At 43.0% G+C, this 22,175-nt stretch overlaps 1 pseudogene; it reads right to left on the bottom strand.

Moving 5' to 3' along the window:
* Window positions 1–425: 425 nt before the first annotated feature.
* On the bottom strand, window positions 426–6,027 carry LOC116748611 (annotated as a pseudogene).
* Window positions 6,028–22,175: the final 16,148 nt, after the last annotated feature.

Genomic DNA, 22,175 nt, shown 5'->3' with positions numbered 1-22,175 from the left:
TAAACCCAAGAATGTGAGTTATAACATTTTTCTAATTATTCCTTCCTGAAATGCTCCTCCTGAGACTTTCCAAAGAAGGAGAATGCGGTAGACTAAGGGTAAGATTTCATTCCTATCTTTGTGTGGTACAGGCAAGTGTTGTATAAATAACTGTATAAGTAAAGATACTGGTATGTTAGAACAGAGAGAGAGAAATGTCAACTGCGTTTTCATATTAACTTATTAAAAATGCTCTGGTCATGGGGATCACCTGGATAATTTTTCTTTTTTTTTCTGCAAAAAGCTTAATTGTTTTCATTTGCTCCAAGACTTGGGAGAGGGCCCCAGGGTGGTTAAAAAGCTGCCTGGTGGCTGCAGAGCGGGGCTTCAGGCAGAAGCCCTGACACCAGAGGGGCTCCTCAAAGGCGGCTAGGCTTCACAGGCTCCTAGTCGTGCTTGAGGGTGAGCCTTTCGGAGAGATACTCGCCCAGCCCCGCCTGGGCACCAGCCAGCCTGCAGAGGTTTATCACGTGGTCGCTCATCTTCTTGATGAGTTTCACCTGCTCTTCTAGGAAGCGGCTCTCCAGGAAGTCATAGAGTTGGGGCTCTGCGTGGACAGAACCCAGGGCAGGCAGATCCAAAAGGGGCGGGTTCAGGTTCTTCTCCCTGAGAATGCCGGCTTCCACAGCGTCCTGGGTTTTGCCCCACTCTTCTTGAGGTGGCTTCTGCACCTCCGCAGCCCTGGTTTTGCATTTTCAAGAGACGCTTGGCGCCCTTGCGCTTCTCCTTGGCCGATTCGTGGAAGCAATGGCCCACGCCCTCCAGGGCCACATCGTGGAGGTGGAAATAGATGCCCAGAGAGAGGTAGGTATGGGAGGCCCCACAGGTGCATCTTAACCGGGTGGTTGACTTTCGCCTCCACATCGGTGGAATAATTCTGATGATCTGGGAGCTTATGGTTGATCAGTAATAAGGAGCTAAACTCAAAAAACAGTGTTGTCTGGTCCTGGTGGCCTAGGATAGCTGATGGCTGATTCCGAAGGTTGCAACTGGAAAAAACGTTGGAGGGTGGTCAGAGTCTGGAGCAAGGGGCGCACCTAGGTCTGTTTTGTCCAAACACTGTTAAAGCAAGAGCCAGATCTGGGGGACCGTTGAGCGCACTGCTGGATAATTCTTTTCATAAGCTATTTCCTGTCATTGTGATCAACTAACAAATCTTCACCACATCCTGAGAGGTAAACAGGGGTCTTTATAGTTAATTTAAAAAAGAAAGAAAAAAAAAGGATGGCACAAATAGTGAAAATCTGTTGTATGTTGAACTGTTAGTCTCTGCATCATTGGAGGTTTTATATCATTGCCATAAAAATCTAATGACAATATTTTCACCTGGAATATTTACCAAGAAATAACCTTTTTCTTTCAAAAACTGAGTAGAATACCTATGTAGGGGATGCTTCCTGTTTTAATTGTCTACATTAAGAAAGAAACTTTCTTTTCCTGTTTCCCAAGGAAACTCCCAAGTAAACTCCTAGTTTCCTTGGGAAACTTCAACAAAGAGGGCCTCATTGTAGTTCACTCAAACTAGATGACTCCCCGTTTTCCATATCTGTTCTCCTACATCCCGCTTTTACTGGGGGTGGGCCTTCTCTTTGGGGATCTCCTCACTCCCGAATCTGGTTGTCCAATTGCTTTTCCTCGTTCAAGGCCTAGGTCGAATGCTCTCTCCTCCATGAAGCTTTCTCTGCTGTCCTACTGAGAAGGAATCTCTCCCTCTTCTGAACTATGAAAGCAATTTGTCTTTCTACCTCTCGGTTGTTTATATACATTTCATCACCCCTGCTTAACTGTAGGCATCTTGGGAGTAGGATCCAGTCTGAACCAATTCTAGTGCCTTACGCATTGTGAGTATTCAATAAATATCTCGAGTGAATAACTTTTACCAAGAGGATTCTGGTCATTGATCCATCATTATGATGGCAAAGAGTTCCAAACATAGAGTCCAAAACCTTTCAGGTACACACACAGAACGTCCATTGTGCTTCTGTAGTGCCTCATTCCTTGAGAAATGACCAGATTCCAACAGTCCCCCTCCTCCTATGGCAAAAAAGTTGTGTGCAGTATGGGTGACATCATGGGATTTCTCACTTTGTCCCCTTGTCTGGTTAAAGATAAACTCTAATCAACCCTGGCCTCTTTCCTGGATGCCTATTTGCTGTTCAGGTTATCAAGCAGAAATAGTTTATTTTAAAAAATTATAAAAGCTGACATTTTTTGAGGGTTGTATGCCAGGAGATGTACTGAGGATTTTATAAATGTTGTCTCATTTGAGCCTCACAACCAGACATGAGGGAGAAGCTATTATTACCCACACATCACTGGGAGGGAACTGCGCTGAGCGGTTGGATGTCTTTCCCAGTTATACTACGATTCTGGGAAAGAGCAGAAGCAGGACTCAGGTCTGTTTACATCCATAATCTGAGGTCTTAATCCTTCTCCTTCCTTTTTCCCAGCTTCACAGTTTTCTTCACCCCCTCTCCTCAGTGAACTTCCCACGGAACAGTTGAACTCAGGGGATATTTGTACACTTTTGTGGGAACTGCTTACCCAGAGCAAACCTTACTCTGGGGACTCTAGACAATGATGCTCTGTGTGTCCAGCAAAAACACCCATCTTCAACCGAAAATAATTTACTGAAAATCCCATTTCTACCTAATTCTATATGGTATGGGCAGTTTGGGGCACAGTTAGGAAATGAAAGGACGCTGAGTAAAGACACAAACGTTTCTCTTCACTTGTAGGGAAGGTGCTGTCACACAGCTGAGCATGGAAATGGGTTTACACCAGGGAGGTGGACTTAGGTGTAAAAGAGATGATCCCCTAGCCCACCTGGGAGCTGTGGCTGTCAGCCTGGGATACACCAAAGTCCAGATACCCCAAGCCCCAGTGTTTGCAAGGCAAATCCATGCTGATACATGGAGCCATAACAGAGCTCCTGGAGAAACCTTCTGCTTGGTGTTAGGGTAGAAAGAACAGTGATGTCCTTCATCCAATACAAATTTTCCAACACAAAGGTGAGAGAAAAACCAAACATTTACTCAAAGAAAAAGGTAAAAACCCATCTGATAAACCCTGCCACAATATTTTCTTCAAGTTTTATTTATTCAGCATTTATACTAGTGGTTCATAAATTTTAGGTTGTAAAATTACCTGGGTGGGTGGGAGGGGTTGTTAAAATGAATAGGCCCAGATCCTTTCCCCTAAAATTCTGATTCTGTGGGTTTAGGGTGAGTTCCTGGGCTCTGAATTTTAGACCACATCCAAAGAGATTCTCGTGTTCCTCATCAGAGAAGTAAATTCTAAGAAAACAAGTCTGAAACGTAGGCAAGTGCTCTGAGAGCTGACGTTCTGCGGGCTTATTAAGGATGAAGCTCATTAATAACATTCTCCAGGAATGCTGTCTTTGGAGAGCTGGTGACGGCTGACAGTGCCTTCAGCTACTGCCAGAAAGTTTCCTGTTCTCCTCCAACAAGGAAAACTTGTTCTAGGAAAACTTTGAGACAGGACCGAGGGTGGGGTAGGGGCAGAGGAGCTGTCCCTGTGTGGGTGAGAGGACGCACCTGTGCCGCTGCTGGTCTTAGCTGGGCAGGCCTCCCAGGCACTCTGCAGGAGGCAGGTCAAGGGACCCCTAAGCTTCAAGGAGGATCGTTTTCTGAGGGAGGGCTCAGCGAATCTGAAGTCCCGAACAACAGATCTTTCATTCATTCGACAGTTGTAGGGGCCTCTTATGTATCCACGCGGTAGGCCTGGGCCTTGTACATGCTTTTCTCTTTTCCGGGAAGGCTGATATCCCCCAGCTTCGCCTAGTTAATTTTCTCCTTCCAGACCTGGCCTCCCTAATGAGGCCAGTTCCCCAGGATATGCCCTCATGTTATCATTAACCTGGGAAATGGGATTCCTTGATTCATGCCTGTCTCTCTCATTTGTAAGCTCCATGAGGGCAGGGGCCATGTTATTTTGTGTTTTAATATTTTTATCTCTGAGTCACTGGATTTCAGCAAAAATAATTTGCCGAAACTCAGTTTTCAGAGTGACTGCTGCATTTAGCAATGTACCAGTTTAACAGAGTGGATTATTTTTCTGTTATAAATTATACAGCAAATTGTATTAGAATGTTTTAACAGCTTTTGATGATTTCTATGAAGTTCATTGGTTTTAATTTTGTCTTCATAAAGCATTTTAAGGAAAGTTTGATTGTTAACAGCTAAGGATCATAGAATGGTTTAGCCTTTTAGAGTATATATTAAGTATTCAGGAAAGGGTATTTGTAACCAGTAACCAAAACTTAAAGATTAGTACCCCAATTCTTTTTTTTTTTAATATATAAATTTATTTATTTATAGCTGTGTTGGGTCTTCGTTTCTGTGCTAGGGCTTTCTCTAGTTGCGGCGAGCGGGGGCCACTCTTCATTGCAGTGCGCGGGCCTCTCACTATCGCGGCCTCTCTTGCTGCGGAGCACAGGCTCCAGACGCGCAGGCTCAGTAGCTGTGGCTCATGGGCCTTAGTTGCTCCGCGGCATGCAGGATCCTCCCAGACCAGGGCTCGAACCCGTGTCCCCCTGCATTGGCAGGCAGATTCTCAACCACTGCGCCACCAGGGAAGCCCAATACCCTAATTCTGACATTCATTCCCTTAAGTATGAAATTGCTAAAGAGGGATTCAGAGTAACTAAATTAACATGAAACACAGGGATTTTAGACACTAACTGCTAGTCATATAAAAATCAAGGCTGATATGCCATTTGAGGCATTGGTGAAAGAATGTAAAAATGCTTAAAGAGAAATCCTAAGTGGCATTCAGAAAGATGGGGAAACTAAGTCAGTTGAAACAATCTCATTCCATGTATAATGCTGTAATTTAAAAATTTAATTGCCAGAAACAAAAGTTAAGTCCACCATGCCACCAAGCAATTGTAAAAAGAATATTAATTAATCGTGGTTATAATTTGAAAATATTAGACAATTACAGAAATTAGAAGTAGCCGAAGATTCCATTTTTATTTTCTAGCAAGGAGAAATTGAGGTACTTTTACATGACTGTAGTGCACCAAAAATTTTGAAATAAAAGGGCAAATGTGTTTAATGATACATAAAGGAAGTAAGGAGGCTCATGAGGGGTTGGCATGATTAAACGAATGACAAAAGTTTAAATTTGACTTACATATTACCATAAAACTAAAATTTACAAAAAAGAATTTAAAAGATTAGTTAAAAATTCTAAAAATGCTAAAAAGATAGGTAAAATAAAAAATGAAGGAAATGTAATAATGATTATAGGGATATATAATAATAGGAAATAATGAAGCAACAACATCATATACTGAGGCCATTATTCCTCTTAGAAAAATGGCAAAAATAATCCTTTAAGTGCTAAAGAGTTGACAAAACTGTAAATGACTTAAAAAAAGAAATCTGTTTCACACTGTATATTTCTAAGAAAAATAAGTAAAATTTGGGGTAACATGAAATATTTCATGAACATAAAATTTATCCATAAGAGTAAACTATCCATAGCTTTTGACAAATTATAATTCTTCAAAATGCTGCTATAAAAAGCAAATAAAAACTGACTAACTAAGGCCATCCTATAAAGATTGTAAATTGTATAGTTAAACTTGTTTTTGATAGATAGTTACATTTGGTAAATCTGACAAATTAGTGATTCAGTAATCGACCATTTGATGCATTCATTTTGCAGGGTTGATTTTTGGCCAATTAGCCAGTTTCTTTCTTCAGAGTTTCTTTTATTTACCATCTCCAAAACTTGTTGCAGTGCCTGGTATGCAGAAGATGCTTGATAAACAGTGGATGAATAAATGAATGGATGAACTGTGCTGGGGCAGGGGAATATAAAGGCAAATGAGACCGTCAGGGTTCTTGGCTTCGTGAAGCTTACATTCTCCACTGAGTGGCAGTTCAACTCTTTTCGGTTATAATCTTTATATAACCGTAGAGCGACTTCATCTTCGTGTTGTACTGGTTCTTGATTCATAGGAGCAGGTTTACTGTACCGTTACACTACATTTGGTATTTAAATGGAAATAGAACTTCATTCCATAGAAAGGTGGAAAACTTTTTCAAATAGGCCAGAGTGAGGCAATATTACACAGGCTTGTTTGGCAGTAAAATTTCTGATAAAATGATTGAAACTCTAAAGGTAAATTCCGTCTACGTGACATTCGCACAACACTTCATTCTGAAGTGATTGTCAAACAGATGCGAGAGAGAGAGAGAGAGAGAGAGAGAGAGAGAGAGAGAGAAAAGCAAGCAGAGAGGAAGGAAGAGCCAGCCAGTCCTCTCCGCCCCCCCCCCCGCACCCCCCATTCATCATGGAGGAAGTGCTCACACAAATCCCATCCTAGGAAGTCACAGCTGGGCTGAAGTCTTTTTTTCTTTTCTTTTTTTCTTCTACCCCTTCAACTCGTCTCCTTGTCCATGATCAGAAACGAAAGGAAATGAGGTAAATGTAAACCCATCCCAAGCTTCACAAAGTCGACAGATGACAGGTAGGACGTGCAAACGGAGAGCCCGGCCCCTTGCGCACTGCCCGCCGTATCCTGAGCTCTTGGGGAACTGGTACAGTAAGAGCCAGAGGCTTTTCCTGTGCAGTGAGTTGGAATTAAACATGCTAATTTGAGGTCTCTTTCAAGTATTTTGTTTAACTCCATTGGCCTTTAGTTCCTTTATATTGCATCATTTAATGTAATGTTATTTATATATGAAACATGTTATGCTTATTAACCAACGTGCAAAAATCCAAAGTACAGATTTTCTGTAATGGGCTAATTACAGGACTTTAAAGCCACCTACTGAGTTTTGCTGAGCTTCACAACAGGTTCACTGAACTGGATAAATTTATTCAAACGTGTGGAAATGAACCCCATTCTATGTGCAACGGTACTGGGAAAACACACAAATTATACCTCAATACCAGTTTAATGGGTCAAACAGTGAACCTGAATACTGAACTTATCTACATCTTAAACTAGTGGGGAGGCTTGTGGGAAGAAAGGGAGTTTCTCCCTGTTTGTAAACAGCGGTAGTAAAACAATAAGCCTGGCAATTAGGAGCCAGTTCTCCACACTCAGAAGACAGAAGGGGCTTGCCTTCCAGTGACCTTTGAAAATACACAACTTTCATAACCCAACCTGAGTGGAATGGAGTGACGAAAGCTCAGCAAACACACATCTCAAGCACAGCCCTTTAATCTTTGCTGTGGAGAACAAGAGGTGCCTTTTCTTGTGTCATGGTTTAGGAAGACTTCAGCACAGAGTGTTCAGAGTTAGACACACAAGTAAGGTATAAATATGTGGTGGAATTAAACACTGTCTTCAAACCAGCTTTTTACCCCTGAGCTGGATCAAAACAACAGAGATATGTTGATCGTGTTAGTATTAATTCTTCATTAATCCATTCTTAAACGGATTCTTTTGCATTTGAGAGTTCCAGAGGATTTTACACTCCAACTCCATAGCACCATGTTTAGAACTATTATCCCATTATAAGAATACAAAGACTGGGCGGGGGCGGGGATGGGAGAAGAAAATGGAGGCTATAGACAGAGGTTTGAGAACCCTGTCAGGGACAAAGTTGAAAGAAAAGACCCTATTTGCTATGTTGCATCATTGCCAATGGAAGTACTGTTTTCCGGTAGAGAAACACACACACATGCACATATACATGTGCGCACACACATATATGCTCATTTCTATCCCTTACATGAAGATGGACATTACTTTGATTCTTTGATAGGTTTCTGTAGTAGATCTATCAATTTTGTCATGAAAGAGAAAAGAAGGTCATTTCCAAGCCTGAAAGAGCTCCAGTCTTGTCCTCGGGGCACCTTCTTTACAATGTACAATCCACCCCGTGACTGACAGTTGGGTGTTGATAACCTAATTCATGCCTGTCTCTTCAGTGAACGCTGGTGTGCCCAGCTCTCAAAGCAATGAGCCTGGATTTTCAGAGCGCTCTCCGAAAGTGCCACGTATACCAATAAAAAGAGAGATCTGCAGGAAATGAGGTGTGACGCAGGCCAGCTTCACCAAGACTCTCGGACCAAGAAATAAGAATTTAAATATGAAATACTAAAATTTAACACATGACTGAAACAAAATAAATGGTGTACCAGTGAAAGCATTTGAGGTAATTAATCAATGCTGTGTTTGTACATATCATTAAATATATTATACTCAGTTTAGATTTGATTTCTATGCTCCTTTTATAAAGAGTTAAAAGAAAAATACATTTGAATTCACGCTGATACCGAAAACATGCTCCTAGCTTCTAGTTTTTTGGATTTCAAATCATTTCCATTAACAAACAGCTATTTGCCCTCTAATAAAATATGTCATTATGCTTTATTCACATCGCACAAAAGAATCACTGAAAAATCGCCCCAATGATGGCCAATAATTACACATTTTGCTCCTGTGCTAGCGATGAAGAAATCTGTTCATTGGAGAAAGCAGGTGCTGGGGCATCAAGCTAATAGTCAATGTGAGCCGCGGTAATTAGCCACAGCGATTGCTAAAATTAACAATTAGCTAACATGCAATTCTCTTTTTTGCAGGCTGCAGTTTACTTTGTATAATCCTTGCATGTTCTTAGTAATTATTCTGACAGCTTATTATTTTTATTTTTTCTGGTTTGAACACAGCTTTAACATTTGCATTGGGCGACCCAAATGTTCAACAGGCAGGGGCGAAACAACTGCTTGACTAGGCATTTTTCTGAGGCCACATTTGGTGGTTTATCTTAACTTTTCATGGTTGGGGAGGGGATGGTTATAGGGATAAGATCTCTGAGTCTTTCACAGCTATTGTCTTCTCCCCTCGGGCCTTCACTTGGTCATCCCGAAGCTTTTACAGGGAAAACTGCCCAGTCAGCGGCAATTTAGACTCGAGGGAACGACTCCAGGGCTGAAGTGCCATAGTCAAGCCGGTCAAAACATCTTCTTTTCATTCTTCTTCCCTGGAGTGTGTCTTTGGTTAATGCATTCACTGTCCTCACACAATACCCTCCACACCCCCCCTCCCCTTACTGAGGGAGAAAATGCAGCGTACTGTGTGGATTGTTCTGGTCAGGGACTCTACGCTGGGATAATATCGCTAGAGCCTTCCAGTGGAATAAGCCTGGTGAAGCCTCAGCCTATGTGTGAAAGAAAAAAGAAAGAGAAAAATTAAATGGCAAGGGAATAATTTGTTTCCAGAAAACCTCTGGGAGGGAGAGATGTGATGAAAGCTCTTAAAGCATTTAAGTAAGATAAACTGTGGCAACAACTTTAGCAAACTGCTATTCCAGATTGTATTCGTTTCCTATGCTGGCCAACAAATCACCACAGACATAGGGATATAAACGATACAGTTTTATTTTCATACAGTTCTGGAGGTCAGAAGTCTGAAATGGGTCTCACTGGGCTAAAATCAAGGTGTCACCAGGGCTGCGTTCCTTTCCTTACCTTTTCCAGCTTCTAGAGTCTGCCCACACTCCTTGGCTTGTGGCCCTTCAGAGCCAGCAATATTTCCTCCTCTCACTGTCCAGCCTTAGTCATGTCTCCCTTTGACCACAGCTGGGAGAGATTCTCCAATTTTAAGGACCTATGCGATGACATTGGGCCCACCTGGATAATCCAGGATACTCTCCCCATCGCAAATCCTTGACTTAATCACAACATCTCTTTTGCCGTGTAAGGTAACATATCCACAGGTTCCAGGGGTGAGGACACGGACGTCTTTGGAGGGCTGTTATTCCGCCTATCACACACACCAATGACATATGTACATATGGTAAATTTGTGTTTCTCTACAGTTGTGAGTCATCACACATTTCGTGTCAGGGAGTTGGACTATTGAGGACTGGCAGAGATTGGGGGCCGGGGGCAGTGGATGTCCGTGGCTTCCATAGACAGTAACTCTGTATTGGCCCTTCCATGCTAGGTGTCTTAACTAATGCACAGAGCCAGTGTAGGCCAGGCTTTGTCCTGTCCCTCCCTCCCAGGCTCCTGAGTTTGGAGGGCCTTTTCAGCCTCTTAGTAAGAGGGCTGCCTCTTAGAGTACAGGCTTGGCCTGGCTAAGAGCTATCATCGTGTGTACTGTGCTTTATTATGGCGTTGGGCTGTAGCATGCTGGTTTACTGTGTGAATGAGTGAAACAGATTGCTGTCCACAGAAACTCTGATTTACATCAAGAAACACCACCCACTGCAGCCCTGAATTATAAAATGCAGTGATGGGAGAGGCAAAGTGCTGGTGTATGGTCAGGCCACCCAAGATGGCTGTTCCCTTGCTCTCTGTACATCCTCCCCCCGCCCCCCAGCTTAACCAGCGCCTGCTTCACCTACACCCTACTCACCTGACTGATCTTCCTACCTACTTGCCCCTGCCCCAGCCGGTGATTGTTCTAGCTTTAGATCAGAGCTCTCCATTATGTTTATCAAGGGGTGGTGAGGGGCGTGCCACTCTGCTGGTTTCCCTGGTAACCGATGAGCCAACCTGATATCAATCGCCTAACTGGTAACCTCCCCCTGCCCTGGGAGCAAGCACAGCCGCCATGTCCTGCCTGCCGCCTGACGCACATAGTGGGGTGTCGCTCCAGGACCTGCTTCTGACATGTAAGCCCCTGCTGCCCGTTAAACCCCAGATGTCCCTGTCGCTGACTCTGTGCTCTTTCTTTGATCTTGGAGCTGGGCAAGTACAGGCCTTGTAGGCCTGAGGGGTGCAGCCCAGCAGCTAGATTCCTGAGAGGTGCTGAGACCTTGTCTGTGTAGGGTGCGAGGTGATTGTCGGGGCTCAGAAAGGCTTCTGCAGACATGAGGATAAGCCTGGGGAATTGGGCCTTCGGACAGGCTGTGGGCTGCAGAGGCTGAGGAGGGCCTGGCTTAGAAGGAGAGGTCAGGGAGGTGAGCCATGGCAGAGGCCGGGGCCAGACTTGGCGGTGGTAAAACGTAGCAACGTATTGTTTGTTTAAGTGGGAGGAAACTGGAATGAGCAGAGTCTGCCCAGAAGAGTTGAGCAGGCAGGAGTCAAACATCCAGAGAACAAATTGCTACCAAGTTGAACTAAGGTGAGACCTCACACAGTCGCAGGTGTTCCTGGTCAGGTGGCAGAAGAGATGGGTGTAGTGAGGTGTGCCTTGTCTTAAACTCTACTCTTCAAATAGAAATGCGTTGGATATTTTGCTTTACAGAATAATTCATCCAGTTGGTTTGTTGATATAGTGAGCTCCTCGCATGTATCTAAAACAGGATCCTAGCCACAAAAAAATGTACTGTCCACCCCCAACGGTATATCTGTTGTATAAAGTGAGCCAAGCACACAAGCTAAGGCTCTTGCAAAACAGTGGACCAAGGGAAATTTGGAGCCAAAGCATAAAAATGCTTTGCTAAAAAATTCAAGGTGTTTGCCTCAACTCAAGAGGCCGGTCAAGATATAGGGATGACGTTTTCAGTGGTGCGGCAAGGTCATCAGAATGATGGCAATATGTTTAAGGGGAAATGTGTTCTAAGAAGGAGGCATCTCACCAGAGGATTGTCTTTATCTCACGTAAGAACAGCTGTAGCTTCCATGGAGGAAGTATGCTGGCTTAGAGTATGAGTACCGCCTTCTTTGTCTATGGCCTGCACTTTTTCTTCACTTCTGGCTTCTCAAAACAGTATTTATTTGGGTCATTATCTTTTTGATTTACAGATGCCAAGACACACGGTGTTAGAAAATAGTTTAAGTTCCTAGAGGCAGGGCTGGTAGAGTTGGGAATAGAACCTAGAATCCCTGAATCGTGCTCTTGATGCTGTTGTTTTGGGGCTGTGTGTGCACAGTGTGGGCGAGAGAGTGGAGTGTGGAAGGTAGGGGTGTGTGGACATGGAAGGTGCGGGGGTGGGCAGGCAGGAACGGCGAGGGAGAGGGCGAGGCTGATATTGAGAAAACTATGAGTCATATATGCTTCTTCAGGGGCAAGGGCCCATGCAACCTCAGGTGTTGAGCATCACGGAAGATTCTCAAAGACAGGCTTCGGTGAATAAAAATGACTGACCAGATGCTACGTTGTGGTCAGGGATGGCTGAGGAAAGGGAAACTGTAAAAAGCCACTACAAAGAAAATGGAGGAGCAGGGGGCTAAGTAGCCAGGAATGAGACCACTCTCCTCAATCTAGATAGTTTTTGTAAGTGGAGCAAAGAGTCCAGCGTGTTTTTGCGAAACTTACTTAACGTGCCTACTTGTCAAGTGCAGCACGGGACAGGAAGCATAATTCCTAAAGTTCTCCAGCATAAGAGACTTCAGACCCAGCCTAGAGCATTTAACTGGGTAATGCCATGCCTCACAGATATGCAACGAGAACCAACCCCACCTTTGCCCCCCACCTCCAAACTGCTCTGCTATCGCCCTTCAGCCTCATTCTCTCACCCTCTGCGCCAGGAGATAGTTCACTATTACAACACCCAGAGAGGCATTGGAAGCTGGGTAGGTCACCTTGGGGAAAGATGGCAGTATGAATGTATAATGGGTCTATTCAGATCAACGGTATTCAGTCCAGGGCAGAATATCAAGTGGAAAGAGTAGTAACACAGAAGAGGCTGTAGTGGGGTGTGTCTGTGTTTTCTGGGGACCCTCAGAAATGCTTGCTCTTGGTTCTTTTTCATTTGGTGTCGTTCCCAGTTTTTACTGGCGCTTAGTTTCCTCCGCTTCCGTTTAGAACAGAGTTTGGTAAGATTGCACTTGCTCCTTTGTTGAAGCCGGGATGACAAAACAATGTCTTGTGTATGGATTCCACTTTTCCAACACACTTTGGCACTTTCTTCTCTTCCTCCTAATTACTGCTCTCAGATCAAGATATCCAGCACTGTGCCGTATCCTTAGGAAGGCTCTCCACACCTTGAGGTTACCAGGGCGTGGAGGTCATTGGTTTCTTATCTGACCCGTGACTTGTCAGTCTGTGACTAGTGGGTTGTTTCTAGTGTATAGACTGTCCAAATAGTGTTCAGGATCCCGGGTTCAAATGAAGATACATTCACTTCACAATAAAGCCATATCAGAAGGGACATCCCTGCAAAACTTTACCACTGTGGAAACAGGAAATGGTACTTATGTTAGATCAGGAAAAGAAGAACTTGGCATCAAAAATTGACACTTGGGTGCACTAAGTCCATATGTCCTAATTTAAGTACTATATGGGCAGTGTTGACTGCAGGCTATCTAACCTAATCACTGCAATAGCTCGGTGAGAAGCAGAGTCCTGTCATACAATAAAATGCTATTAATTTTATGTTTCTCATTAAAAACTTTAGGCAGTCTGGGTATTTTATTGAGACCTCTAAATGTAGAACTCTAAAGTTTTACCCATTAAATGTCTCCACACTGGTGTTTTGGATGATCTAATGAGTGGCACCATTTATAGGCCACAAGGTTATAATCTGAATTTATGAACTGTAAAGAAAATACCAGTACGCTGACTAACTAATGAGCTTTTTAATGATGAGAAATAGATAAAGCTTAAAATGCAGAATGTTTATCAAGGACCTCAGACAATAGCAAAGTGGAGTAATTTAGAAGTACTTAGCAGTGCTACTGCTGTGACAGAGAGAAGTGAACTATTTTCTTTCATTTGAAAGCACTGCTTTTCATACATGGGAGTAATTTCTATATTTTCTTCACTAAAATTAAATGTCCTGGTATAATCCTCTTTTTAGCAGAGTTCAAAATATAAATAATCTATTGATACCACTTTGATAAAGCACGAGAAAACGCCTTTACGAAAGTGGGGGGTATCTGAATATCGACATGGGATAGTGGGATCCTGGGTTTCAAGGGGTTGATGGTTGAGACTTCACTCAGGGAAGCGGAGCAGCTTTAAACAGTCATGCTGCCTGGAGAGAGTGGCAGGGCCCTGGCTGGGCTGACATGGCATCCCCATCTCAGGTGATTTATAGCAAGTCTGGACTTCCAAAGAGAGTGTCTGAAGTTTGCCTGTGGCTGCCTTTGCCCTTGCGCTCTGCAGCATAAAAAGAATTAATAACGTTACACCTTGTTGTGTAAAGGCTCTTTATCTCGGGCCTCTAGAATGTGGCACCCCAGACATTTCCGGGATGTAGGACCAGCCTGGGAGAGATGAGTCATTTCAGAGCACTTGGGTCCCCAGGCAGCCATTGGGGTCTGAATGTGCCCTCCTCAATTTAAAAACTCCAAGTCTAAATTCCCATGACCAGGGAGGAAAGGAAAGCCTGGGATATGCTGTCACGCTGGGGCTCTGCTTGTTGTTGCTGCCATTGCTGTTGTTAATAAGGAACTAGACTGAGCTTGTCTTTTCCTTCTCAGGGACGGCGCTTTCTAGTTGGTTCATTTAACTGTTCTCGCTTGGACAATGGAAAGGCCCCCAGAGACTGGGGCTTTCATGGTTTTTGACATACATACAACACAAACCTACTGGCCCTGACAGTTTCAGTCCTCTGTAGGAAACAGGAGAGGTGGCGATGGAAGGAGCGGGGAGAAGCAAATCCTGGGGTATTAATGGCTAGAGGTGGTGGGCTCTGGCGGCAAGCACGAGGTCTTTGGTGTGTCAGCCCTGGATTTGAGCCACAGCTATCAGCAAGCTGCTTAACCTCGCTGAGCTTTGGTTCATTTATGCCTTATGAGGATGAGGCCCAAGCCCAAGCAGTGTTGGCTTCGTCCATTTCAAAGGAGTCAGAACAGAGAGGGGAAGAAGTCCCTGAGTAAGGTCCTGCCAGAAGCCCACTGGCCCTGGATTCTCAGCCAGGATAACTCTGTACTGCCTCCTGCCTTCTACTCATCTCACTCCTTCCTGTCACCTCTTAACTTCTTCTCTTCTCTTTTATTTTTTTTAAAAATTATTTTTGGCTGCGCCACTCAGCTCGAGAGATCTTAGTTCCCGCACCCAGGCCCTGGCAGTGAAAGGGTTAAGTCCTAACCACTGGACCGCCACGGAATTCCTTCCTTCTCTTCTCTTTACTCCCCTTTCAATCCTGAAACTCCTCTTTGATTTGAAAACAAATCACCCCAAACTTGCCACATCTGAGTTTAGTTCAAATTACTTGACCAGTAAAAGCAGAAGTTCTTTCCCCTGACTTAATTATAATCTACATTTGGATTTATTTGCCTTAGACAAGACCTTGAGTCAGGATTTCCAGCTAAAATACAGAACCGGCTAAATCTGAATTTCAGATAAACAAGAAATAAGTTTTTAGTCTAAGTACGTTCTATGTAATATTTGTATTTTCGTTTGCTAAATCTGGCAACCCGAGTGAACTAAATGTGAGCTACGTTCTCCTTGATAATATCTTGACTTTGTAACTTTCACAGTTCAGCAATCCCCAGATTTTATTTCTTGAATAGTACGTCTTATAAACGTATCTGTCTATAATCAGACTCGTATAACGCAAAGAGCATTTGCATGCTTGTTCTGCTTTGCTTTTGCCAGGCTCTCCGCTTTCCATGTGTCCCAGGTGTATGGCCTTGACCGATACAGACATGAGTTTTGTAGATGGGCCATGGGGAGGAGCCAGAATTGAGGAAGGCATGGAGGACATCTGTGCTCCACGAAATTCAGTGTGGTCCTATGTGTGGCGGGGTCAGATCCGGCCACCACCAACTGGGCCCATTCCTCCTCTCTTTCCCCTGCTTAGGGCTGCAGTGCCAGACTACTGGGCACCTGATGGGGCACTGGGGAGGCCACTACTGCAGGAAGCAGGGGTCCTATAGGGGTCCATGAATTTGGGTGGGAAAAAATACATCTTTATGTTTATAACCCCTTTCAGGGCTGCAGGCAATCAAAACAATGACTATCAGTACCTGGGATTGTGCCGCCAAGGAAGATCACAGGGTTTTTTGTCTTTAATAACACATTAAGGTTATTACGGATATTCAAAATTTAATTATTCCGTAAGACTTCAAAACTGCAGGAGCTGCCAGATTTGTCCATAGAGCTTATTATTTAAAGTATTAAATTCACTAACAATAAATCATCATAGAGTTGCGTATATATAAATTTGCTTTTTAAATGTTTTGATAACTTTATTTCAGTATAGTTGGTTTTCTTTGTCATCCTCGGTAGGTATTTTCTTTTATGCATTTAAAGACATTCTGAGGGCTTCCCTGGTGGCGCAGTGGTTGAGAGTCCGCCTGCCGATGCAGGGGACACGGGTTCGTGCCCCGGTCTGGGAGGATCCCACATGCTGCGGAGCGGCTGGGCCCGTGAGCCATGGCCGCTGAGCCTGCGCGTCCGGAGCCTGTGTTTCGCAACAGGAGAGGCCACAACAGTGAGAGGCCCGCATACCGCAAAAAACAAAACCAAAACCGAAAAAAACACAACAACAAAAAAATAAAGACATTCTGAGAAGAGGTCCACAGACTTCATCAGACTGCCAGAGGGCACACACAAAAGAAAAAGTTATGAATTTGGACTAAAGGAAGATCTGAGCTCATGTAGATATAATTTACTTTCCCAAATCCATTGTCTCCAAAGCAAAATGGGCCAAACTCTCCTCATTTTCTCTTCCAAGTGCATACTACCAACCTAAGACTGCCCTGTTATGAATTCCAAGTTGCTTTTAATATTCCTCTTAACCTGAATTTTACCTGCTTAGAATGTTTTCAAGGGAGTGTGATTTCTGGAGGAGAAGTACAAAGTCTTCCAGGGGATTATAAATGGTAAAAGAAAAAGAATTAAGATCAGAGCCTAAGTTTGCCTTCACCTCTTGGCTCCGTTTTCAAACACTTTGTAATTAGGATCACTATAAAAGCCAATATGGATGGCACAAAAACTATAGTACATAAAAATATTAAATATAGAAATATGTTGGGTAGGAGAGCAAAATTGTATTTATTTGGTACATTTAGATGCAATCCCTGGGCATTTGCTCCCTTGATTGCAACTCCTCTCTACCTCCTTGTTGGTGAGCTTGCGAGCTCAGGAAAAGAAGGGCTCCGGCTTAGGAAAGAGGGAACCAATGCAGAGAAAAGGGAGCCTTTGCTGCCCACACCTCTTTGTTATTTGTGAGCTTCCGTCCGAGGGCTCTGGGAAGGTTGAGAGGAGGCGAGGGGCCTAGAGATGGGGGACTGCGTGCTGGAAAATGGGTGGCTTGCTGGGTGGGAAGCGGGGGTGCCTGATCGTGGCTTGGAGGGGCAGCGGGGCGGGGTGGGGGGACACGAATGAATGCCTGAGGGTTGAACTGGGAGAATAAAGCCACGAAGGAACCAGTCTCATTAAAGAATCCATTTCCCATTTTCAGCAGTTTGCTACATTAACAAGCTGAGCTGTGAAAGGATTAGATCCGCTAAGTGAGAGCCTGTTCTGTGCACCACTGCTAAACACGTTTCAGAAAGCAGTGGATTCGCCTTAAATGAGTATCTGCTGGAGGAGGAAAGCCCTAGGAAAACAAAGGGGCACGCCAGGGTAAGCTAATAATTCCCGCTGTGCTTTGAGGGCAATGAAATGACTGCAGCCCTGAGAACTTTTTCTCCCTCCCCTGCAGTTGGTATAAACATAAGAGCCATTTTGATGATCATATCGACACTTCGGCAACAGGTTGCTTCCCAGGTGCCAACTAAATGTGACTCTCCAGAGGGTTAAATGGACTCAAAGGACTCAACCTCAAATATTCTTCTTCTGCGTCCCTTTAGTGTACATACCTATTAAAGAAAACGATGGGCATAGATTCATCTCCTGTCTACAGATCATCGAATGATACAAGAACAAATCTACCACCAGCTGCTTCGTCCCATGCTATGCTTTGACTGGAAGGGGAAAGCCAAGTTTCGAGCCGGGTCTAGCCTGACTCAGGCCCTAACTTGTGAGTCCTGCTATTCTAACCCTTTCTCTTGATCTGCTTTTCAGCCTGTCTCGGAGCACACAGCTCAGCGCAGCAGGGAAGTTGCTTAGCAAAGGGCCACCCACTTGCCTATTATTCCTTCCTAGCCTGTGACATGACACAAGAACAAAGTAGACATTAACCGCTACATTAAACCCAGAAAGAAAGTAATCAGCAACCTGTTATTCCCTTAATAAAGGGAAACACATGCAGTGTGAAATCCAGAAGACTAATCAATAGCCGCAGACAATGCAATGTGCCAAACAAATTGCAAATCAATTAGAATCCTTGTTTTCTTTGAAATGGTTCACTATATCTAAAGCAATTACTCCTTCATTAGACCTAATTTAACAGCATGACTGCCCTGGCTACAACTGGCAGCGTCTGGCTATCAAATGGAAGAAGGGCAGTTTATTTCTGTCTGTCTGTGAGTCTAGCACCAATCAAAAAAAAATTGAATTCCTTTATATGACAGAAACTTTTAATGAATGGGTGGTGTCTTAATCAAAATATCAATACCAAATGACAATACCTCCCCCCAAGGGAAATTGAAAGAGAAAAGAACTACAAGAATTACTGAATAAGAATTTGTGGTTACAAAATGTATTTCTTCTTTTTATGCTAGCCTAAAGTAGATAACAATGACATTTAAATATGTAAAGTCTTTGTAGCTTTTCAACTTAAAACTTGATACTAGTTCTAGGACTTTTGAAAAGAGAAACCTCCTGAAACCTTCCAAGAATTTGGAATATTCTTGTAAATGATCACATAAAAAAGTACTAGTTCACTTTATTTGTAAAGCTATTTTAAAAATAGCTTTATTGAGGTATGTCTTACATACAATAAAATTCACCCATTTAAAATGTACATTTGATGAATTTTGACAAAAGTATACAGTCATGTAACCACCACCTCAATCAAGATATAGAACATTTCGGGACTTCCCTGGTGGTGCAATGGTTAAGAATCCTCCTGCCAATGCAGGGGACACGAGTTCGACCCCACATGCTGCGGAGCAACTAAGCCCGTGCGCCACAACTACTAAGCCTGTGCTCTAGAGCCCGCGAGCCACAACTACTGAAGCCCGTGCGCCTAGAGCCCATGCTTCGCAACAAGAGAAGCCACCACAGTGAGAAGCCCGCGCACCGCAACGAAGGTCCCCCTCCAAATAGAGATATAGAGCTTTTCTATCACCCCAATAAGTTCCCAGGTTCCCTTTTGCAGGAGGTCCCTGCCCTTCATCCCTGGCCCCAGGCAACATGGATCTGCTTTCTGTCAGCCCATTTCACTTTTAAAAAGTTTCGCATCCTGTAGAAGTACGGGACTGGAAAAATAATTGAAATAAGGTTTTTCTACCAGTACAGGAAAAAATGGTTTTATATGACTGGAACTGCAAGTAACAATCTCTGAGAACTGAAAAATAAGATGACAACTTTTTGGAAAGTAGATATGCTTAAGGAGATCAAACCATTTCTGGAAGCTGAGGTAAATATTCTTAAATGAATGGAAAAAAACTTAATAGTCATAACTTGTTATTAAATCACTAAACCTCATAGGCTGATATTTTCTTCTCTTTGAAAATAGTCACAGCTCCAAGAATTGTTTTTTCATTTTATGTTTCTGAATTTTTTTTTCTGACTATAAAATCAATCCATTTTGATTATATGAAATTCCAACATTACAGAATTTAAAAAAGTAGGAAGGAAGGTCCTTGTATTTCCATTTCCCCCAATAATTTTCCAAAGGATGTTCTTTGTAGCATTGTGGTAGTAGCGAAAACTTGGAAGCTCTGGGAGTTTGAGCCTTAAATTAAGTCACACATGTTCCTGCTTCCCTTCATCCTTCCTTTGCTTCCCTTATAACAGCTTTTACCCCCCTCCCCTCCTCCTATCCTCCCTCTTCACCTCATATCGAACGGCTTTTCATTCTCTGCATCCTTTGGCTTTCTTCTTTTTTTTTTCTTCAGAGTTCAGGCAGGAAAATTCTTGCCCTGAGAGCACCCATATCTTTTGCAAGCCAACCAACCCATTTCCCATCTCCTACTCCTCAAAAGAAAATAGTCTGTCAAAGCTTTCACATTCTGAAGGTAAATTTGTGCTACCCCACAGGACACCCCATCTTCCCCCTTTAACCTTGCACTATTAACACTGTCATTCAGTCAAATTATTTTTTGTTTCTGTTGGGTAGACTAACACTCATAATTTACTCTAGTCAGTCAATCAATTAATCAACGAGCATTCATTGAAGGCCTGCTTCCCAGCAAAACCTGATTGGCTGGTTCTGGGAGTTGATTTGTAACTCTAATGAAAAGCATTTATGATGGTGGGGGATGGGATGAGGAAGTTATGAGTTTGGATCATCTTCCAAAGGTGATTTCGTTTGGTGCTTAGGCTAAGCAAAAGCTGACGTGAAAGTAAACAAGAAAGTACATTCCTCCTCTTCAGTTCTCTCCGCTGACCTTAGAGTGGAAAAGGCTTTGTGATGGACACTGCAGCTGCTTCAGTTCCAGGGCTTGGCTAAAACTGGAGTGGCCTCGGAAAGGAAGATGCTATAACTATCTGAAGAGTATTTTTAATTATTTAGATTAAATCTTCCTTAACCCATGGCTATTTATGCTCTCGGAATTTGCAACTCTTCATGTGCACCGCCCCCCGCTTGCTTTGCCATAACTTCAAGACCATTGTCAGCTGGCGGGTAGGTGAATACTTAGGCCGGGCCCACGGGGCTTCAGCTGGCAGTGTTAGCTAAGGAAGAGACAAGGGTTGGTCTCTGACCAACAAGATGGTGGCCACCACATAATTAGATACTGAATAAATCAATGTGAGCTCTTCTAAAAATAGAAATGGCAACTTTTATCCTTTGTTAGGCAAAGAGACAAGGATTTTGGGGGTTTTCAGTTTCCTAAGAAAGATAAAAATCAATTAGATATTGAAGTCCCCACTAGAGAGTCTTGACAGAAAATCCTTCACTCATAATTTTACATCCTGCCATATCCACTGGTTAGGTCACTGCTGGGAATTTTTGAATTGTTAACAGTTATTTAAATGTTTTTTCAAAGCAATGTCCAACCAAAATGAACTCTCTGATGGCTCTGGTTCATAGGCTTTACATCATTCCTGCACATGGCATGGAGACCTGATTCTTGCTAGTGCACAGATAAAAGCCATAACGGAATGGTGACAGAACAAATGAAGCCTGTCCTTCAAAGCAAGTACGGCCCTTTGTTTGTTCTGCTATAGAAAAAGTGAATAGACTGGTCTTTTGCAAACTTTCAGGGTACCAAATTTTTATCTCCTTCCCCCACTCCTTGGAATAATCATTTTGGTTATTGAATCTTTTTCCTTGAATGTCTTATTGACCATTAATATGAGAATTTTATCCACCATGGATGAATGTTTACTAATACAGTTTTTCATACAAATGCAAACATCCTTTTTACCCGCCTCTGGTGACTCGGCGTCTTGCACCAGCATGGTATCATTCAGCTTCAGTTGCTATAGCATTTTCAAGAACCTCTCTGTTCTTGTCATAAATTACCTTTAAGTGAAAAAAGCTCAAAGGAGGTCTGCAGCAAACTGTATCAAATAATGAATTTCTAAGCGGTGGAAGAAAACACTTATCTTACTTATGCTCTTCTCCCATCGATTGTTCAGTGACCCTTCTTTGGGATACAGATGAGCATAACCCTGAAAAATGTTTGTGTTGTCTTTCTTTAACTGGCAGCCTGCGGGCTGCCTGATCTAATAAATATTGGCAGGGCCAAATGAAATAATATAGAAGAGCTTCTCTTCTTTAAAGTCCACAGACCAAGAGACTCTTGTCACTTGTTAATATCTCCATCAAACACTGAAGTGTTAACATATGTGATACGACCACGCAATCAAGTAAGGACCGATTTGTTGACTAATTAAACCAACACAACAAGCTCTTTAGCACCTACAAGTGACAAGTTTAGAGCAGGCAAGTGGAAACTCTCAATTGAGCCCCCTTTTATGAGACTATCATGCCAAATTCAATTCTGACTGAGTAGTATTTGAATGTACTTGACTTCCACCATGTGCTGACATGCTTACAATAATTCATCATGGGTGACAATAGTCCAATATTAGAGATTTATGATATATACAAAACAGTTACAAATGAAATATAGCCCTAACGTGGGTCTGCTTTCCTTACCCACTGCCTATTGATATTATAATTAATGGTCAATTACTTAGGGAAAAGAAAACAGAAAATAGTCATTACTGGTTTCAGTCATCATTGGATTTTTTTTTTTTTTTTCGGGCACATTCTGGAGGTAAATGAAATCATTTTCACAGTGGT

This window comes from Phocoena sinus, chromosome 2, assembly GCF_008692025.1.
Source record: "Phocoena sinus isolate mPhoSin1 chromosome 2, mPhoSin1.pri, whole genome shotgun sequence".
NCBI lineage: Eukaryota > Metazoa > Chordata > Mammalia > Artiodactyla > Phocoenidae > Phocoena > Phocoena sinus.
The sequence above is the reverse complement of the archived record's forward strand: the minus strand, read 5'-3'. Positions and strand labels throughout refer to the sequence as shown.